We start from the raw sequence: 17298 nt of genomic DNA, 5'->3' as shown, positions 1-17298 counted from the left end.
GCTAAAATCAAGTTTTAGGCAGGGCTGCATTCCATCTGGAGGCTCTGGCAGAGAATCCATTTCCTTTCCTCTTTCAGCTTCTGGAGGGGCCTGCATACCTGGTATGTGGCCTTTCATCTGTCTTCAAAGCCAGGAATTCCGTCACCTCTTTTTCCATCTTTACATCTTCTCTTTGACCTTATCTTCCTGCCTCTCTCTTATAAGGGCCTTTGTGATTAAAATCCCCCTACTTTAAGATCCAGAATTTTTGTCACATCATCAAAGTTTATATCTGCAATGGAACATAACATATTCACAGGTTCTGGGGTTAGAAAGTGACATCTTTGGGGGTCCATTATGCCAGTTACAATGCACCAGGACTCCATACAAAAGAGTGGCTGTGTTACAGGGGAACTGCAAAGAAGCAGCTAGTAATCATAATACTGGAGATCTTTACTGCTCCGAAGCCCACTGGGAGAAGGGGAAGGAGGTTACCAGAACCTGAAGGAGATGGTCCCATGGAGAAAAGATCATGATAAGCATTGCCTTTGCTTGAGAGACACTGCCATCCTAGGAAGCATCACAGGGAGAAAGCCAAGAGAATAAATACCCTCAAGTCATGTTCCCTTCACCCCCCTCTCTGATCTCCTTGGCAGGGCTCCCCATTGGCCAAACCCAAGCAAGACCATACAGGCAGGGACCCTATTGATGAAATCCATACAACTCAACCTCTCTGGACAGGCAGCAGGGTGAGGGTGACAAGCATATCTGCCTGTGTGAATAGAAGATTCCCAGCATCATTCAGCCTCCATGCCCCTCAACATGCATGCACATCCTTTATCTGGGACAATATCCTGACCTCAATATTCCATCAACCTCCAAATCATTGGGGATGGATACCAATCTGTTCACGGTCTACCCATAACCTTAAATGTCAGCCATCACCCTGTCCTTGACATAAAAGATGAAAGGACGTGTAAATAAGTTCATTTGTATCATTTTTTTAGATTCCACGTATGTGATATCATATGATGTTTGTCTTTGTCTTACTTCGCATAGTATGATCATCTCTAGGTCCATCCATGTTGCTGCAAATATATACACATAACTAAATCACTTTGCCGTCCACCTGAAACTAACACAACATTGTAAATCAACTATACTCCAATAAAAAGTTGGTTGTTTGGAATAAAAAAGATAAAAGAGAGTATAAAGGGAGAAACAAGTAACACAGGCTACAGTCTGCTTCTCTGGTCATGGTAAGAAGACCCGATTGGCGATGATACCTGCATTTCTCCATCACCATTCTTCATTTTTCTGTCCATCTGCCAACAGCCCAACTTTAACTGGTGGAGGCAAAACCAAATGGGATTTAGCTTATTATTGTTTTCTTACGCTTCTGTTTGTACCCACTAGTCACTGAGGTAGGCAGAAATGTGCTTATTGTTATGACATCCTTACGCCCTGAAGTAGAGAGAACACCTGATTTTTAAGAACGTTTTCTCTAATCACTTCCAATACATCGTTTGCCTCATAAAAATTTGCAGGTGCGCTCAGAGCTTGGCAATGCCAGTGGCAGGTCACTAAGCGGAGATGGAAAAGAACTGCGTTGGTTGCCGTTTAAATGAAATATTGATTACACTCTTCTTTTAATGCAGCTCATTGAGTGTGTGTAAATCTAAAAATTTTAAGATGCTCTTGCATTCTACCCCTAAAAGCAATAGAAATGGAATAAATGTAGACAGGTTTGGGGTGGGCTAGTAGGGGAAATGGTATAGGCTACTGTGTTTTAACTGTTGAAATAGAGGTGGACATTTTCTTTTTTAGTGCAGTAAAATTCAGATAACGTAAAAGCAAACTATTAACTATTTTAGCGTATACAATTCAGTGGCATTTGGTACATTCATAATGTCTTGCAACTATTACCACTAGCTACTTCCAAAGCATTTTCGTCATCCCCAAGGGACATCCCATTCCCCTTAAGTGGTCTCTCCTCATTATGCCACTGGAGTCTGTGTGTGTGTATGTGTGTGTGTGTGTGTTTAATAGTATATTGTCACATAGGAATAGAAGCAAATCATTCCACCTACCTTGGTTTATCTTGACATGCTGGTCCTGAAAACAGTTAATGCCATTCTTGTCTTTAAAGCTCTTTTTGAACAGGAGAAAATCTAACAAAGTTTAATAACAGGTATACATAGGAGAGACCCAGGAAAACTGACTTACTCTTTAATACTTTTATACTAACTTTTTTTTTATTATGGAAACTCTCAAACACATGCCCAAGAAAAGAGTGAATTCCTGCAGACTTATCATGGATGTCCCATATTAATATTTACCACGGATGTCCCAATATAAATATTTGCCAACCTTTGTTATTCATTCCCCTGCTTCTGCTTTATAGGTTTGTCCTTGTTAAAAGTCTGTTTGGGGGACTTTCCTGGCTGTGCAGTGGTTGAGACTCCATGCTTCCACTGCAGGGGGCATGGGTTCGATCCCTGGTCAGGGAACTGGGATCCCACATGTGTCGCGGCACGGCCAAAAAAAAAAGGAAGTCTGTTATACCCAGTTCCAGAGAGCACACGCTTACCTGTCATCCCTTTAACACTCAGCTTTTACAGAAATGAAGGTTATAAATAAACACGATGCTACTATCACATCTGGACTTGTTTCCATAGTGTCCACCTGGAACTCATGTCACGAATGTGACCTTACTTGGGAAAAGGGTCTTTGCAGAGTGATAAAGTTAAGGATCTCAAGATGAGATGTTCCTGGATTGTCAAGTGGGTCCTAAACCCAATGACAAGTGTCCTTTTAAGAGACAGGAAAAGAGGAGAAAGAAAGACAGAGCAGAAAGTGTGAAGACAGAGGCAGAGATTGGAGTGATGAAGCCACAAGACAAGGAGACCAAGAATTGCCAGCAACCACCAGAAGCTAGGAGAGAGGCATGGGACCCATCCTCCTTCAGCATCCCTAGAGGGAACCAATCCTGCTGACACCTTAACTTCAGACTTCTGGCCTCCAGACTGTGAGAGGATATATTTCTATCCTTTTAAGCCACCCAGAGTGTGGGAATTAATACAGCCTTCTCTAGGAAACTAATCCAGCACTTAACAACTTTCACGATAGTTTCTGAAAGTCATCTAACACTTGTTCACATCCAAATTTCCCTGATCTTCTCCCCAAATGACTTTTTTATACTTGGTTTGTTTGGATTAAGATCCAGTTTAGGTTTGTAGGACCATCTTAATGAGAAACGCCAATCTGGAAAACATCCCATGTTGAGGAGTGGTCACATCCAGCCATGCGTATAACAAACCCAATCTCTGTCATTGCGTAGGACAACGTGAATGGAAAATAGCTGCTCAGATTTGTATTAACTATAAAGGTAAACAACCCCAAAGTCACACACAACTTCGTATGTCACCATGCAGGCACAAATGCAAAACACACACACACAAAAATCTAAGAGAAAGTATCAAACAGAGGCACTTAATTTGGGAAATTGGAAACAACTCATCTAGGATGACCCAGTAAATACACACGCATGCTTTTTAAAAATATTTATTTATTTATTTGGCTGTACCGGCTCTTAGTTGTGGCACGCGGGATCTTCGTTGCCGCGTGTGGGATCTTTTAGTTGCGGCATGTGGACTCTTAGTTGCGGCATGTGGGATCTAGTTCCCCGACCAGGGGTTGAACCCAGGCCCCCTATATTGGGAACGCAAAGTCTTAACTGCTGGACCACCAGGGAAGTCCCACATGCATGTTTTTTTTTTTTTCCTCTCTTTTTTCCCAAAAGATAAATGGGATATTTTGTGTCCTGGGTAGAATGTGGCAGTGAATATGAATTGATGGAGTTCTTATGCCCCACCATCCGAGATCTGTGAATCATCATCTGTTCGGTTTGGAGATACCTCGGGATTCATACGTACGATAGAGTGTGAGATATACTGCCTTACTGTGACTGGATGCCCCACGAGGGCTTACTGAACTCAGCTGAATTTACGTTAGCTTTGACATTAGGGCAATTTGTCTTGCGTCTTTTGTCCTGGATGGATGTAGCTCATGAAGCTGAAGCAATTAGAGCCAAGGTTTATTTCCGTCTGCTTTGTCCAAGAACCTGTATCTGACCTTCCTAGATAAACACCTTGATTCCGGATCTATCAGGTAGAGATTTTTCACTGTTTTTCTCTGCATTACCTTTTCCACACTTCCCTGATGCTAATGGATGCCCTGAAGGAGAGGTAATTAATAACTGGATCTAAGCTATCCCAGAGAAGTGATGAATTTCTTGTATGTTACTAAATTACTCCTTCCTCCTAGGCAGACTTGGTTACATAAAGATACTAATTTAGAACTGTGATGAGGAAACCTGATGCCTCAGAGTGATGGACCATGGGAGACAAATTACTCAATATTTTCACATCTCACATTTTAATTTTGTACTCTCTGCTATACTTTGGATGCGACTACAAATAGCTTCTTTGAAGGTCGCCCTGTGCTTTTTAGCGTGTTAAACGTGGAAGTGTGGTGAGAACTAGGTGTTTTTAAATCCTTTGCAGAAAGAAAAAAGATCTTAAAAAATATCAGCCAAAATGTTCCTTCCTGTACTCAAAATATCTTTCAGTTATGTTTGAATGTTTGATCTCCACGTGTGTACCTATTACGAATGTGGTTATGAAAATCCTGCATTTATTAAAATGAGATGTTTTAATCATGCAGCTTTAGAAAAGATCATCTTAAAGTCCTGTCATTGAGTTTTAATTTTATCGTACAATCAGGGCTTCAGTATAACAAATCCATATAATGTGTTGGTAAGTATTAAGATTAACCATGAAAATGAACTCTGATATAGTGTGTTGATAATGAACTCTTTTAAGGGGCATGCGCAAACAATGAATGTTTGAACTGTTCTAGATATATGTCTTCTTTGGGACAAGAGGAAACAAAGATACTCGTGAATATTATAACTAAGAGACTCTTGTGTATTTACAGAATATAGGATCGCCGTTTTGACCCAAGCAAAGCAGTGATTCTGAACTCTAGGAAATGACCTCCAGAGTTTACGTAATTTCTGAGCAGAAATCAACAAAAAATGGAAAGTTGCACATATGACACACATCATAGTTTAGAGATCAAAACCAATTCTTCCTGCTTAAACCAGCGAGACATCTGAGGTTCAGTACCTTTAACCAACTATGCAACTTCGTTTCCCAATTTGGCCCCAAACCACAGCAGATTTTTCTAGAGTTGCAGCTCCAAAGCAATGTGCTCCGTACTTGTAGAGCAAGGGGTGGTTGAGAGGTGGGCATTCAGGGATAACTGAGCATTGTACCTATTCCTTTGTATTTGGCCGTTGCATAATAGGGCATGGCTTCTTGCCCGGGATACCCAAGTTTTCCTAGTAAATGATGCCAGCACCACGTTCAGAATGGGTAGCTTTTTGTTCGACCAAACAATGAGTATTGACCTTAGGCTCGTGAAAATGTGATTAGGATCTGTCCACTCTCTCCCCTTTTCTTTCTACTCTTAGTTACCCAGGAATCCAAAGTCATTATTACAGTTTTCTTTAGTAGAATAATTGACACCCAATCTGAGAGGTACCATCAACAGCTCCACTTTGCAGTGAAGGGGGATTACAATACTTTGAGGGTATTTGGCTAAATCCTTTGGCTACACTATGGGGTGCCTTTCCCACCTGTATCCCCAAAGACTTTTGCAATCATGGCTTCTGTGAAGTGCATACAGCAGAATGATACGTTCATACACTTTGGGGAGTGAATGATACCTTCATGTATCTGTGAAACACAGTATTCACTGTTACCAACTTTTCCTAACCTCAATCAAAGGAGAACAGCAATATATACTCTGTATTGCTTTTTTCATTCCTTCGCCTTAGTTTTTTCTATTTGGATATTTCTGAGGCATCTCGCATGCCTGCCATAAGACGGCTTACTTTAATTCAATAGATAACGATCATTACATTGTTTTTTGCAAAAGTTCAAACCCTACGCATTACACGTTTTGAAAGCAGAAATCACACACGAGACACAGCGTTTAATTCATAAAACTTTGTTGCATTTCAGAGAACGTAACATTACGTTCTGAAATACTGATGCACACATTATGTTCATTATGGATCTTAAAATGCTAATAATTCAGTATTCTGAATATGAAAGCATAGCAACTTGAAAATAGCTCTTTTTTTGTCCTCATTACACAAATGTGTAATTATATGAACCTGGAATTAGCAAGGAACTCATTGTGTTAAGCTTTTTAGGTAGGAGCTTATTAATCACTGAAGCTGAGTTTCCAGAGCTTTTATTTCTGGGGTGTAGAGAGGGCAGGTAGGATCCCGACATCATAGTATTGCTTTGAGGATGAAATGGGGGAAATGAGCACAGAGTGAGACGGGCTGGGACCTGGGAGCCTTTGCTGCAGTGCTTGCACCTGGACAAACATCTCCGCAAGCAATAGATACAAAGAAACTAAGAGGGACTAAAAATAACTGCTTGCATGCACAGCTGGGGCGAATTAGGAATAATAAGATACAGAAGGGCTACAGACCAACTGCCTCTTCTCAGGGGCCAGGAGCAAAAGCAGGGTCCTGTGCAGTGATCCCTGCACACAGCACCACCCAGGGGGTGGGCAGCCCACCTGAGCCACCGCTCTGGCCCGACCCACCAATCCGTCCCCTACCCTTACCCCGTTGAAGGAACCAGCCCGCCGACCTCGGGGAGCGTGAAAGGGCACCTGTTACTTGTTCTCACTCCTTCCTGCTGTAGCACGAGTCCCAGTAAAGCCTTGCCTGAAATGCTTATGTGACCTCATCAATGTTTATTGATTTAAGAGACTGAGGACCCAGGTCAGTATCACACTTTGTGGCACCCCAGATGGGATGCCCCTGGGGTCTTTTGCCCAGGAGAGTGTCCAGTCCCCTTCGGGACCACCCAATGCAGCTTCCCCCGGTCCATGGGTGACAAGCGACCACCAGAACCCCTTGTTTCAGCATCACCATTTGGTAAGTCTGCCTTCGTCACCCTGAGGGCCTCAGGACCCTCATTCAGGCAACGCTCTCCTTCTCCCCTTTGTCCTTTTTCCTCTCCTGATAGCTCTCTCTACTTCTCTTTCTCTGTCCTCCTTCGGAGAGGGCTGATTACAGAATCACTCCTCTGAGCCTGTGAGACCATGCTCCCCTGAAAGAAGCATTCCATAAATGTCTGTTAGCACGGGTTATTTTATACTGTATTCATTTTACGTTTTCGTTTGCTCCTGGAAGAAAATATATCCAATTATTATTCTGATCCTTATACTAAGACTACTTAATTGTCTTTTCCATGTTGCATATCAACATTTGTGCAACATTTGAGGAAGCCTGCCCTATATAGAGACCTACTGATGAAAAAATCTGGGGAAGTTTTTTTGGAAAGAACTTGATAATGGCTATAAAAAGGATTCGTTTTAAATAGTTAAATTATCACAGTTCCTATGTGTACTAGAAGTCATTGAAACATACACTTAAAACGGATGAATTTCAACCTTCGTAAATGGTAACAATAAAGATGTTTAAAGAACACCATAGATTTTATTGACCAGCCAATTTGAAATAGAGCTTTAGAAGATAATATCTAAGGGATAGACTCGAAATTAAGTTTCTGATTTAAAAAATCCTATTTACAACTAACTATTCAGGAATCGCTAAAATTCTGTAATTCACTTGCAGCTAAGGAAACAGATGGTGCTTTGCCCTATCAATCATGACTTTCTCCTAATTGTCTAAGATCTACTGAGCCTCTTCTGGGTGTCCCTTGCTATCCGTGTCTCGTGGTGAGATACCCTGGGATGTTGTTGCCACGGAATTGCACCTTAGGATAAACTTCAGAAAATTATTTGTTTCGGCATATGTAATTTCTGAGTTTAAGTACTATGTCTTCATTAGCAATATTCTTTCAGAGCTTTGCAATTCTCCAACAGGGTGTATGAAATCTCAAACCTTTCTTACTTACGATCTTAGGAATGAAACCATATCTTCAAAGGAAAGAAATGCCTATCTATCTAGAATTAAATATTTAGTAAAAATAGCCTTCAGAAGGAAATCATAAAGAAAAACGACAGAGAGGATCAAAAACCAATACAGAGAATTAATGAACCCAAGAGTTGTTTCTTTGAGAAGATCCACAGAATTGACAGATATTTACCTAGACAGACCAAGAAAAAACAGGAGTCAAATTACTAAAATCAGACATGAAAACTTATCTAAATGAAATGGATTATAAGAGAATGCTATGAACAATTATATGCCAAATGTTATGTAACATAGATGAAATGGGCAAATTCCTAGAAAACACAAACTACCAAAACTGATGAAAGAAGAAATAGAAAATAGGAATAGATCTGTAAATTATACTTCAAAACTAAAGGAAAAATGAAAATATTTTTAGATGAATAAAAGCTGAGAAAATTCAGAGCTCAGCAGACAATTGCACCTTCATTAGGATTTCTTGTAGTTTATCTTGAAGGGAAGTAAAACCAGATAGAAACATACCTACACAAGGAATGAAGACAGTTAGAAATGGTAATTATACAGGTAAATATAGAATAATTTTATCTCTTTTAATTCATTAAATCATAATTTATCATGTAAAGCAAAACAGTATAAAATATTCTGTTATATAATACATGTACAAGGAAAATGTGAGACAAAAATAGTACAAATAAAAAGAGGGGAATATGGATGTTTAAAATTTGAGGTTCTTACATTATATATAAAGTGGTACAAATTATTTGAAATTTGCCGGTAATAAGTTAAAATGTTGTAAACCATTAAATAACAACTAAATCAATAAACAAAGAGGCACAAAAAGCCAATAATGGAGCTAAAATGAAATGCTAAAATAGGCCCAATCCGAAGAATAAAATGCATGACAAATTGAAAACAAATAACAAGATGGTAGACATATTTTTATAATATTTATAATTGCGTTAAAGTAAATGGCCTCTTCCAGGACTATTTCAAGAGAAATGTAAAGTGAGCCAGAACTCTGAGCTACATGTGTAATTTTAAATATTCTACCTGCAGCCATCATTCAAAAAGTAAACTGAAATGGGTGAGATCAGTTTTAAGAATATACGTTATATAATGTGATATGGCCAAAACATTGTTTCAGGATGTAGTGAATGAAAATATGAATGAGATGTAACATCTTTTGTTGTTGTCATTGACCATCCAGAATTATCCATGGGTCAAATAAGGAATCACAGGGGAAGTTGTAAATATTTTGGATTGAATGATATAGAAACCATAACTATCCTATCTTTTATCTTGTAGAATCTGAGGTGATGGAAATGCCCTTTCTCTTGATAGTAATAAACGTCCTTCATCTTGCGGATTACACAGGTTGAAACTCAAATTATTTCCTTTTATTTGTGTAAAAAGTGGATGTGTAAGAAGCTAACATAATGAAACACCAAAATGATCAAACAACAACACCAACAAAAATACAACATTTGTGAAAACAAGGCAGGTAAATAAAATTCTCTATATTGGAATTTTATTTATATGTATAAATGAATTATATATAAATGATTAATAGAAATTAACATATTTATAGTAATAAGGTTCTAGAGCTTCACGCAGGACAAATTTATAGGCAGCAAAAGGCAACAAATTTGGAAAAAAAATTATCAGAATGACTCAGAAAAACATGTAGAGTACCATCTTCAATTGGTTATCAATACAGTATATTCTGTGCCTACTTGGACACTTTAAGGAACAACTTTCTTCCTTTCTTCCTTTGTTCCTTTGTTCCTTCCTTCCTCCCTTACTCCCTCCCTCCCTCCCTCTCTTTCTTTCTTTCTTTCTTTTTCCCTTCCTTCCTTCCTTCTTTCCTTCCTTCCTTCCTTCCTTTCTTTCTTTCTTTCTTCCTTTTTCCCTCCCTCCCTCCCTTCCTTCCTTTCTTTCTTTCTTTCTTTTCTTTTCTTTCTTTCCTATTGAGGTATAGTTGATTTAGAATGTTTTAGTTTCAGGTGTACAGCAAAGTGATTCAGATACACACACATGCACACACACACACACGTATATAAATTCAGATCCTTTTCCATTATAGATTGTTACAATATATTGAATATAGTTCCCTATGCTATACAGTAGGTCCTTGTTGTTTATCTATTTTACATATAGTAGTGTGTCTATGTTAATCCTGAACTCCTAATTTATCCCCCATCACTTTCCCCTTTGGTAACCATAAGTTTGTTTTCTAAGTCTGTGAGTCTGTTTCTGTTTTGTAAATAACTTCATTTGTGTCATATTTTAGATTCCACATGTAAGTGATATCATATGGTATTTGTCTTTGACTTACTTCACTTAGTATGGTAATCTAGGTCCATCCATGTTGCTGCAAATGGCATTATTTTATTCTTTTTTATGGCTGAATAATATTCCATTGTATATATGTACCACATCTTTAACCATTCCTCTGCTGATGGACATTTAGCTTGCTTCCATGTCCTGGCTATTGTAAATAGTGCTGCAATGAACACTGTGGTACCTGTGTCTTTTTTTTTTTTTTTAATTTTACTTTATTTTTTTGTACAGCAGTTTCTTATTAGTCATCCATTTTATACATATTAGTGTATACATGTCAATCCCAATCTCCCAATTCATCCCACCCCCCTCTCCCCACCCCATTTTCCCCCCCTTGGTGTCCATACATTTGTTCTCTACATCTGTGTCTCTATTTCTGCCCTGCAAACCGGTTCATCTGTACCATTTTTCTAGGTTCCACATATATGTGTTAATATGTGATATTTGTTTTTCTCTTTCTGACTTACTTCACTCTGTATGACAGTCTCTAGGTCCATCCACGTCTCTACAAATGACTCAATTTCGTTCCTTTTTATGGCTGAGTAATATTCCATTGTATATATGTACCACAACTTTATCCATTCGTCTGTTGATGGGCATTTAGGTGGCTTCCATGACCTGACTATTGTAAATAGTGCTGCAATGAACATTGGGGTGCATGTGTCTTTTTTTTTTTTTTAACATCTTTATTGGAGTATAATTGCTTTACAATGGTGTGTTAGTTTCTGCTTTATAACAAAGTGAATCAGTTATACATATACATATGTTCCCATATCTCTTCCCTCTTGTGTCTCCCTCCCTCCCACCCCTCTAGGTGGTCATAAAGCACCGAGCTGATCTCCCTGTGCTATGCGGCTGCTTCCCACTAGTTATCTATTTTACATTTGGTAGTGTATATATGTCCATGCCACTCTCTCACCCTGTCACATCTCACCCCTCCCCCTCCCCATATCCTCAAGTCCATTCTCTAGTAGGTCTGTGTCTTTATTCCCATCTTGCCACTAGGTTCTTCATGACCTTTTTTTTTTTTCCCTTAGATTCCATATATATGTGTTAGCATACTGTATTTGTTTTTCTCTTTCTGACTTACTTCACTCTGTATGACAGACTCTAACTCCATCCATCTCACTACAAATACCTCCATTTCATTTCTTTTTATGGCTGAGTAATATTCCATTGTATATATGTGCCACATCTTCTTTATCCATTCATCTGATGATGGACACTTACGTTGCTTCCATGTCCTGGCTATTGTAAATAGAGCTGCAGTGAACATTGTGGTACATGACTCTTTTTGAATTATGGTTTTCTCAGGGTATATGCCCAGTAGTGGGATTGCTGGTCATATGGTAGTTCTAGTTTTAGTCAAAATCAGAAGAATTTTATGGAACTATTATTTCAGTAATGTGATTTCGCGGGGGTCCAATAGATCTCAGAAAATAACATTCAAAATGTCCTGTGACCCCACGATCCTGTTAAATAAGTCAGATAATATAAGTATATTCAGCATGTCCAAATATATCAAGGGGTAGCCGGGATATAAGAGTGAACATCTCCTGAATAATAAGGTATCTGGGTAAGGGCACAACGGTTCAAAATGAACTCTGTCCTATTTTCCATCATGCGTTTTACAATTTTTTCTTTAAAAAAAATATCCATCTCAGCATCACCAGCTGTCTCTACTGCTTTTTGTTAATCCTATCATATCCATTTCTGTGAAAACAAAATGTGTTAGACCAAAAACAATAAAATGCAAAGGAGAAAGAACGTATTTTATTTTTGTTCTTTATTTCTTTCCAGAGGTCAATTTGAGACACCTTCAGTATGTGAAATATGTATGTCCAAAGCAGTTCACCCCATTAATAATGTATCTGTGGTTTTTCCGCTGTATTTCTTCTAAAATGTAGGCAAAAATCAGCAATTATGTGAACTGACAAGGCTTTGCCTGTTTTTACTTTTAAATCGGAAATCTTCATGTTAAATGCATAGCTATGAAGAAAGGCAGTTGCCGAGAGACATCTCTCTTCCTATTTTGTTTTTAATTATTTCAGTGAAACTATGAAAAAGGAGTCACTGAATTGAGTTTTTGGAAACTATACAAGAGTTTTTCCGGTTCTACGCCTCATCCTTTCTCAGTAAAAGGTTGAGTTTATCTTGCCTTCCTGAGCTATTTATGCCATTTGCAGAGATCTAAACAGATGTGTTTCATTCATATTTTGTTCAGAATCATGTCTTAATATGAAGGTTTGATTTTTTTCCCCCTGAAATTATTTAGACTTTAATTTCTTATTTTCTACCTTATGTGGAAAAATCCCTTAATCTTTCTCTAATGGAATTCTTGGACGGAAACATAGATCAATTTGAACCAGGCACATTTAGTCTTTAGAATTGTTTTATGTACGACTGCACTTTTTGAACTGAGAACACATCATATTTTATAAAATAGGTAAGTATGGGCAGTAATGAAGTGTATCTATCACTTGCACATTAATGTTTCTGTTCATGTTTCTGTCGTGTATTTCACTCCTACAAAAAGTAAACTACTCTTTTTTCTTTTTTTTCTGTTGCAAATTCAGTTCTGGTCGTTTTACCCCATAGCAGTAAATTCCTAGAGGCTCAGAGTCAATGGTCTTAAACGCCGAGTACCATAAATCAAACTTGCATTGGCTTTATAATTTGTTTCATTTCTTTGGGTCACAAAAGTTCTATCTTAATTGGGAACTATCTTAAGATGCATTTTTCTAGAATACTGCACAGTTTCCTGAGCAGGGGAGAGCACTTCCCTATGGTATTAATTAATCCATTTCTTCCTTGCTGCCTTTTGAGGACGCATGGTGAAAAATCCCAGACGGAGAGAAGAAAACCAACTCTCCATCACTCACATTTCTGGAGGCCTTGAAGGAAAGCAGGATGTATTTTCCATATTTAAAATAATGTGGTGTCAAAGACTTCCATCATAAATATAGTGCCTGTATTTCCAGCATAAGTACAGATGATGTACTTTTACATCCACACAATGGTAGAAATATCCGTGTTTATGATTGCCTTTACCATTACTTTGATTTTTTAGTTCAGTACGTTTATTATTGCCTTTACCATTACTCCATGCCCCTTATGTAGAGCTGGAGACGTAAAAATGTAAATTTGACAAAGTTGGGTTCACTTTGATGAACGAACGTTTCACTCTGTATGCTAAACCAAAATGTGGACATTACAGGAAAACTGAGGTTAGTAAGTGGCAGGTACAATTAACTAACGTCCATCCCATACATAATAAGTATATGAATTAGATAAATATCTTAACATTGTATATATATCAGTATAAACATTATATATAATACGGCTATTTCTATTTTGCTGGGGGTTTTCTTTAAATGAAAAGTTAGTGACATTTAGTCAACGCCTTTCATCACTTATAGCAATTACATATATATGGTGATGATAGTCGTACGTTTAATAAATTAACAGAAGAATTTACATTTGTTCTTGAAATAAACCTCAAGTCATCACAGTGAATTTTTCTTTAAACATCAGCTGGATTCTATTTGCTAGTTGTTTAAAACATATCTATCAATTTGTTGTTGTTTGTCTGGTATTTCTTGGATTTTGTCAGTGCTTTGCTAGCTTCATAATCAAATGTGGAACTATTTCGCCTTTTCTGTGTTCTAAACCAGGGTAAATATTAGCAAGTAAATCTTATTTTCAAAGAAGAAAATTGTGAAGCCATCTGGAAATGCCGTCTTTGAAGGGGAGAATGGGTGAGGCAGGGAGTGAAGTTGGGTCTCTCTGGGATTATATAATTAGTCAGTTTCCAGTTTCTCTTTCTTCTGGGGGAGAAAAATGGATGTAAAGCAAGCATCCATTTTACTCAAGTTTTCAAATGCATTTGCACGGACTGGACCAAACAAGTTGATTTTGATTCCTTAATCTCCTTCATAGCTAAAATTTCGTCTGCTCATTTCCTACATTATACATTTGGACTGCCCGCCCTTTTTTATGATGATCATGTTAAACAGTTTATCTGTCATATTTTTTTCTTTACCAAAGAACCCATACTAGGAAGTTTTGTTAACTTTTATCCTCGTGTATCTTTTTTTAAAAAAAATAAATTAATTTATTTATTTTTCGCTGCGTTGGGTCTTCGTTGCTGCATGCGGGCTTTCTCTAGTTGCGGCAAGCGGGGGCTACTCTTTGTTGTGGTGCGTGGGCTTCTCATTGCGGTGGCTTCTCTTGTTGGGGAACACGGGCTCTAGGTGCGCGGGCTTCAGGAGTTGTGGCACGCGGGCTCAGTAGTTGTGGCTCACGGGCTCTAGAGCGCAGGCTCAGTAGTTGTGGCGCACGGGCTTAGTTGCTCTGCGGCGTGTGGGATCTTCCCGGACCAGGGCTCGAACCTGCGTCCCCTGCATTGGCAGCCGGATTCTTAACCACTGTGCCACCAGGGAAGTCCCTATCCTCATGTATCTTTTAAAAATTTTAGCCTTTATTAATTCCTCTCTAATTCCTGCAGCATCTATGTACTTTGGGCTGTTGTTGTCTTTTGGATTTTGCTTGGCAAATGCAAGGTGTGGTTAGAAAGCTTCCTTCAAGCATCAGCACTGTTCAGCAGCATGAACTGGTTTCTGGAATAATATAACTCTATTACTCAAAGTAACTCTTTACAGTTCCAACACTCCTGGCTGCAGCATTCAGAAACATTACTCTTTAAAATTTCGTGCCCACTAGGCATAGACCATATCACAAAGTATACCCAACATGAGTATGAGGAAATAGCATGGATTTCTGTCAGCAACCAACCCAGAGGAATTTAAATATACTTTGGGAATTTGAGCCCAGTATTGTTTTCCAAAAGTGTGAAGGAAGCAGGGATACTTAGTGGAAAACATTCAGTTTTAAAGTTTTTCCACCAGCAGAACCCTATTTAATGAAAAGTGCTAATACGTTACTTCTTCTGATTTCTTTCCTCTTTCTCCTACTAGGTTTGAATTACTCAGTATTTGACCTAGACAGGAATTTCCAACCATATGCACAATTATGAGAACACCAGAGTGTTTCAAATATATCTTTTTTTGTTGAACCTGAAGTAGAAATGGTTCATTCCATTAATCCAAACCATCTATTTGAGTCAAATGTTCTGGTGCTGCTACCCAGCTTTTTTTCTTTTTCCTTTTTTTTTTTTGGCTGACAAGCTCAACTGTAAATTTGGGCACTTATAGGTTGGGTTTCTAGTATGATAGAGACCTTCAACTGTTTCACAATATCTGTATAAAATACTTTCTACTGAAGAAGTGTGATTACCCATGTTAGCACTAATGGAAAATGTCTCCATGCCAGATCGTTTTCAGTAAACGTACACCAGGTATCTTGGAATAAGACTAGCACTGGGGTTTGAGGCGGTGCCCTTAGGAAATTACGTGCTCCTTGGAATTTTATCACCATCTTACTTTGTTATTTAACAAAAACTTGTAAAATAAACTGATTGAAAGAAAAATCCCTACATCAACTCTTTTCACAGCAAGGATTCTTAAAGTTGGGCTTTATGTATTTATTAGCTACTCTAAGACATCACATTCAAATTTGGGTCAGAAAAGAATTTAGGACAAAAACATTAGATGCCTGTTTTAAATTATCATTTTATTTTATTCTCATTTTTTTCCAGCTTTATTGAGATATAATTGACTTATAACGTTGAGTACATTTAAGGTGTGCAATCTGATGATTTGATACACATGTATATTGTGAAATGTTAATAACAATAAGTGTGGTGAGAACTTTTAAAATCTGCTCTCTTAGCAACTTTCAAGTATATGATACAGTATTGTTAACTGTATGTTTACTGGATTTATACGTAACCATGCTGTATATTAGACCCCAGAACTTACTCGTCTGGTAACTGAATGTTTGTACCCTTTGACCGACATCTCCCCGTTTTCTCCACCCCCACAGCCCCTGGTAACCACCGTTCTACTCTCTGGTTCTGTGAGTTTGTTGTTGTTGTTTTTTCAGATTCCACATACAAGTGAGATCATACGGAATTTGTCTTTCTCTGTCTGACTTATTTCACTTAGCATAATGCCCTCAAGGTCAGCCCATGTTGTCACAAAAGGTAAGAATTCCTTCTTTCTAACTTATATATATATATATATATATATATATATATATATATATATATAAAATTTATAGTAGCCAAGATATATATTATATATAAACATATATATTATATATATTACATATACATATACAATATGCATATACATATATGTGTATACATACACATATATAATATATATCTTGGCTAATGTAAATATATATATACCCTTTTCCTTTGGCTATATACCCAGAACTGATATTGCTGCATTATATGGTAATCCTATTTTTAGTTTTCTGAGCAAAGTCCACACTGTTTTCCATAATGGTTGTAGCAATTTACATTCTGACCGACAATATACAAGGGTTCCCTTTTCTCCGCATCCCTGCCAGCATTTGTTATTGCTTGTCTTTTTGATCATGACCGTTCTAACAGGTGTGAGGTGGTACCTCATGTGGTTTTGGTTTGCATTTCCCTGCTGTCCGTTTAGTGATGTCCATTCCCTGATGTTTGCATGTAGTGATGTCCGTCACCTTTTCGTGGGTCTGTTGATAGTTTGGTTTAGTCCCACTTGTTTATTTTTCATTTTGTGGCTTTTGGTTTCATATCCAGAAAAATCATTGCCAAGACCAATGTCAAGGAGTTTTTCCCCTGTGTTTTGTTCTAGGAGTTATATGGTTTCAGGTCTTTCATTTAAGTTTTAACCTTTGTGAAGTTAATTTTTTGTGAGTGGTATAAGATAGGGGTCCAGTTTCATTATTTTCATGTGGTTATCCAGTTTCTTCAGCACCATTTATTGAAGAGACTATCTTTTCCCCATTGAGTATTCTTGGCTCTCTTGTCCAATATTAGTTGACCATATATTAGA

The 17298-nt window shown here is 37.9% G+C and overlaps 1 long non-coding RNA gene across 1 annotated transcript in view; it reads left to right on the top strand.

The window, feature by feature from the left end:
- Window positions 1-14438: 14438 nt before the first annotated feature.
- Window positions 14439-17298, top strand: part of LOC309652484 — a 199619-nt gene continuing 196759 nt past the window's right edge. Inside the window, exon 1 of the long non-coding RNA XR_014258749.1 lies at window positions 14439-16448. This is a non-coding gene — a long non-coding RNA (uncharacterized lncRNA). The remainder of the gene's footprint in view (window positions 16449-17298) is intronic.

This window comes from Balaenoptera physalus (genome assembly GCF_965194825.1).
Source record: "Balaenoptera physalus genome assembly, chromosome: X".
Taxonomy (NCBI): Eukaryota; Metazoa; Chordata; class Mammalia; order Artiodactyla; family Balaenopteridae; genus Balaenoptera; species Balaenoptera physalus.
The sequence above is the reverse complement of the archived record's forward strand: the minus strand, read 5'-3'. Positions and strand labels throughout refer to the sequence as shown.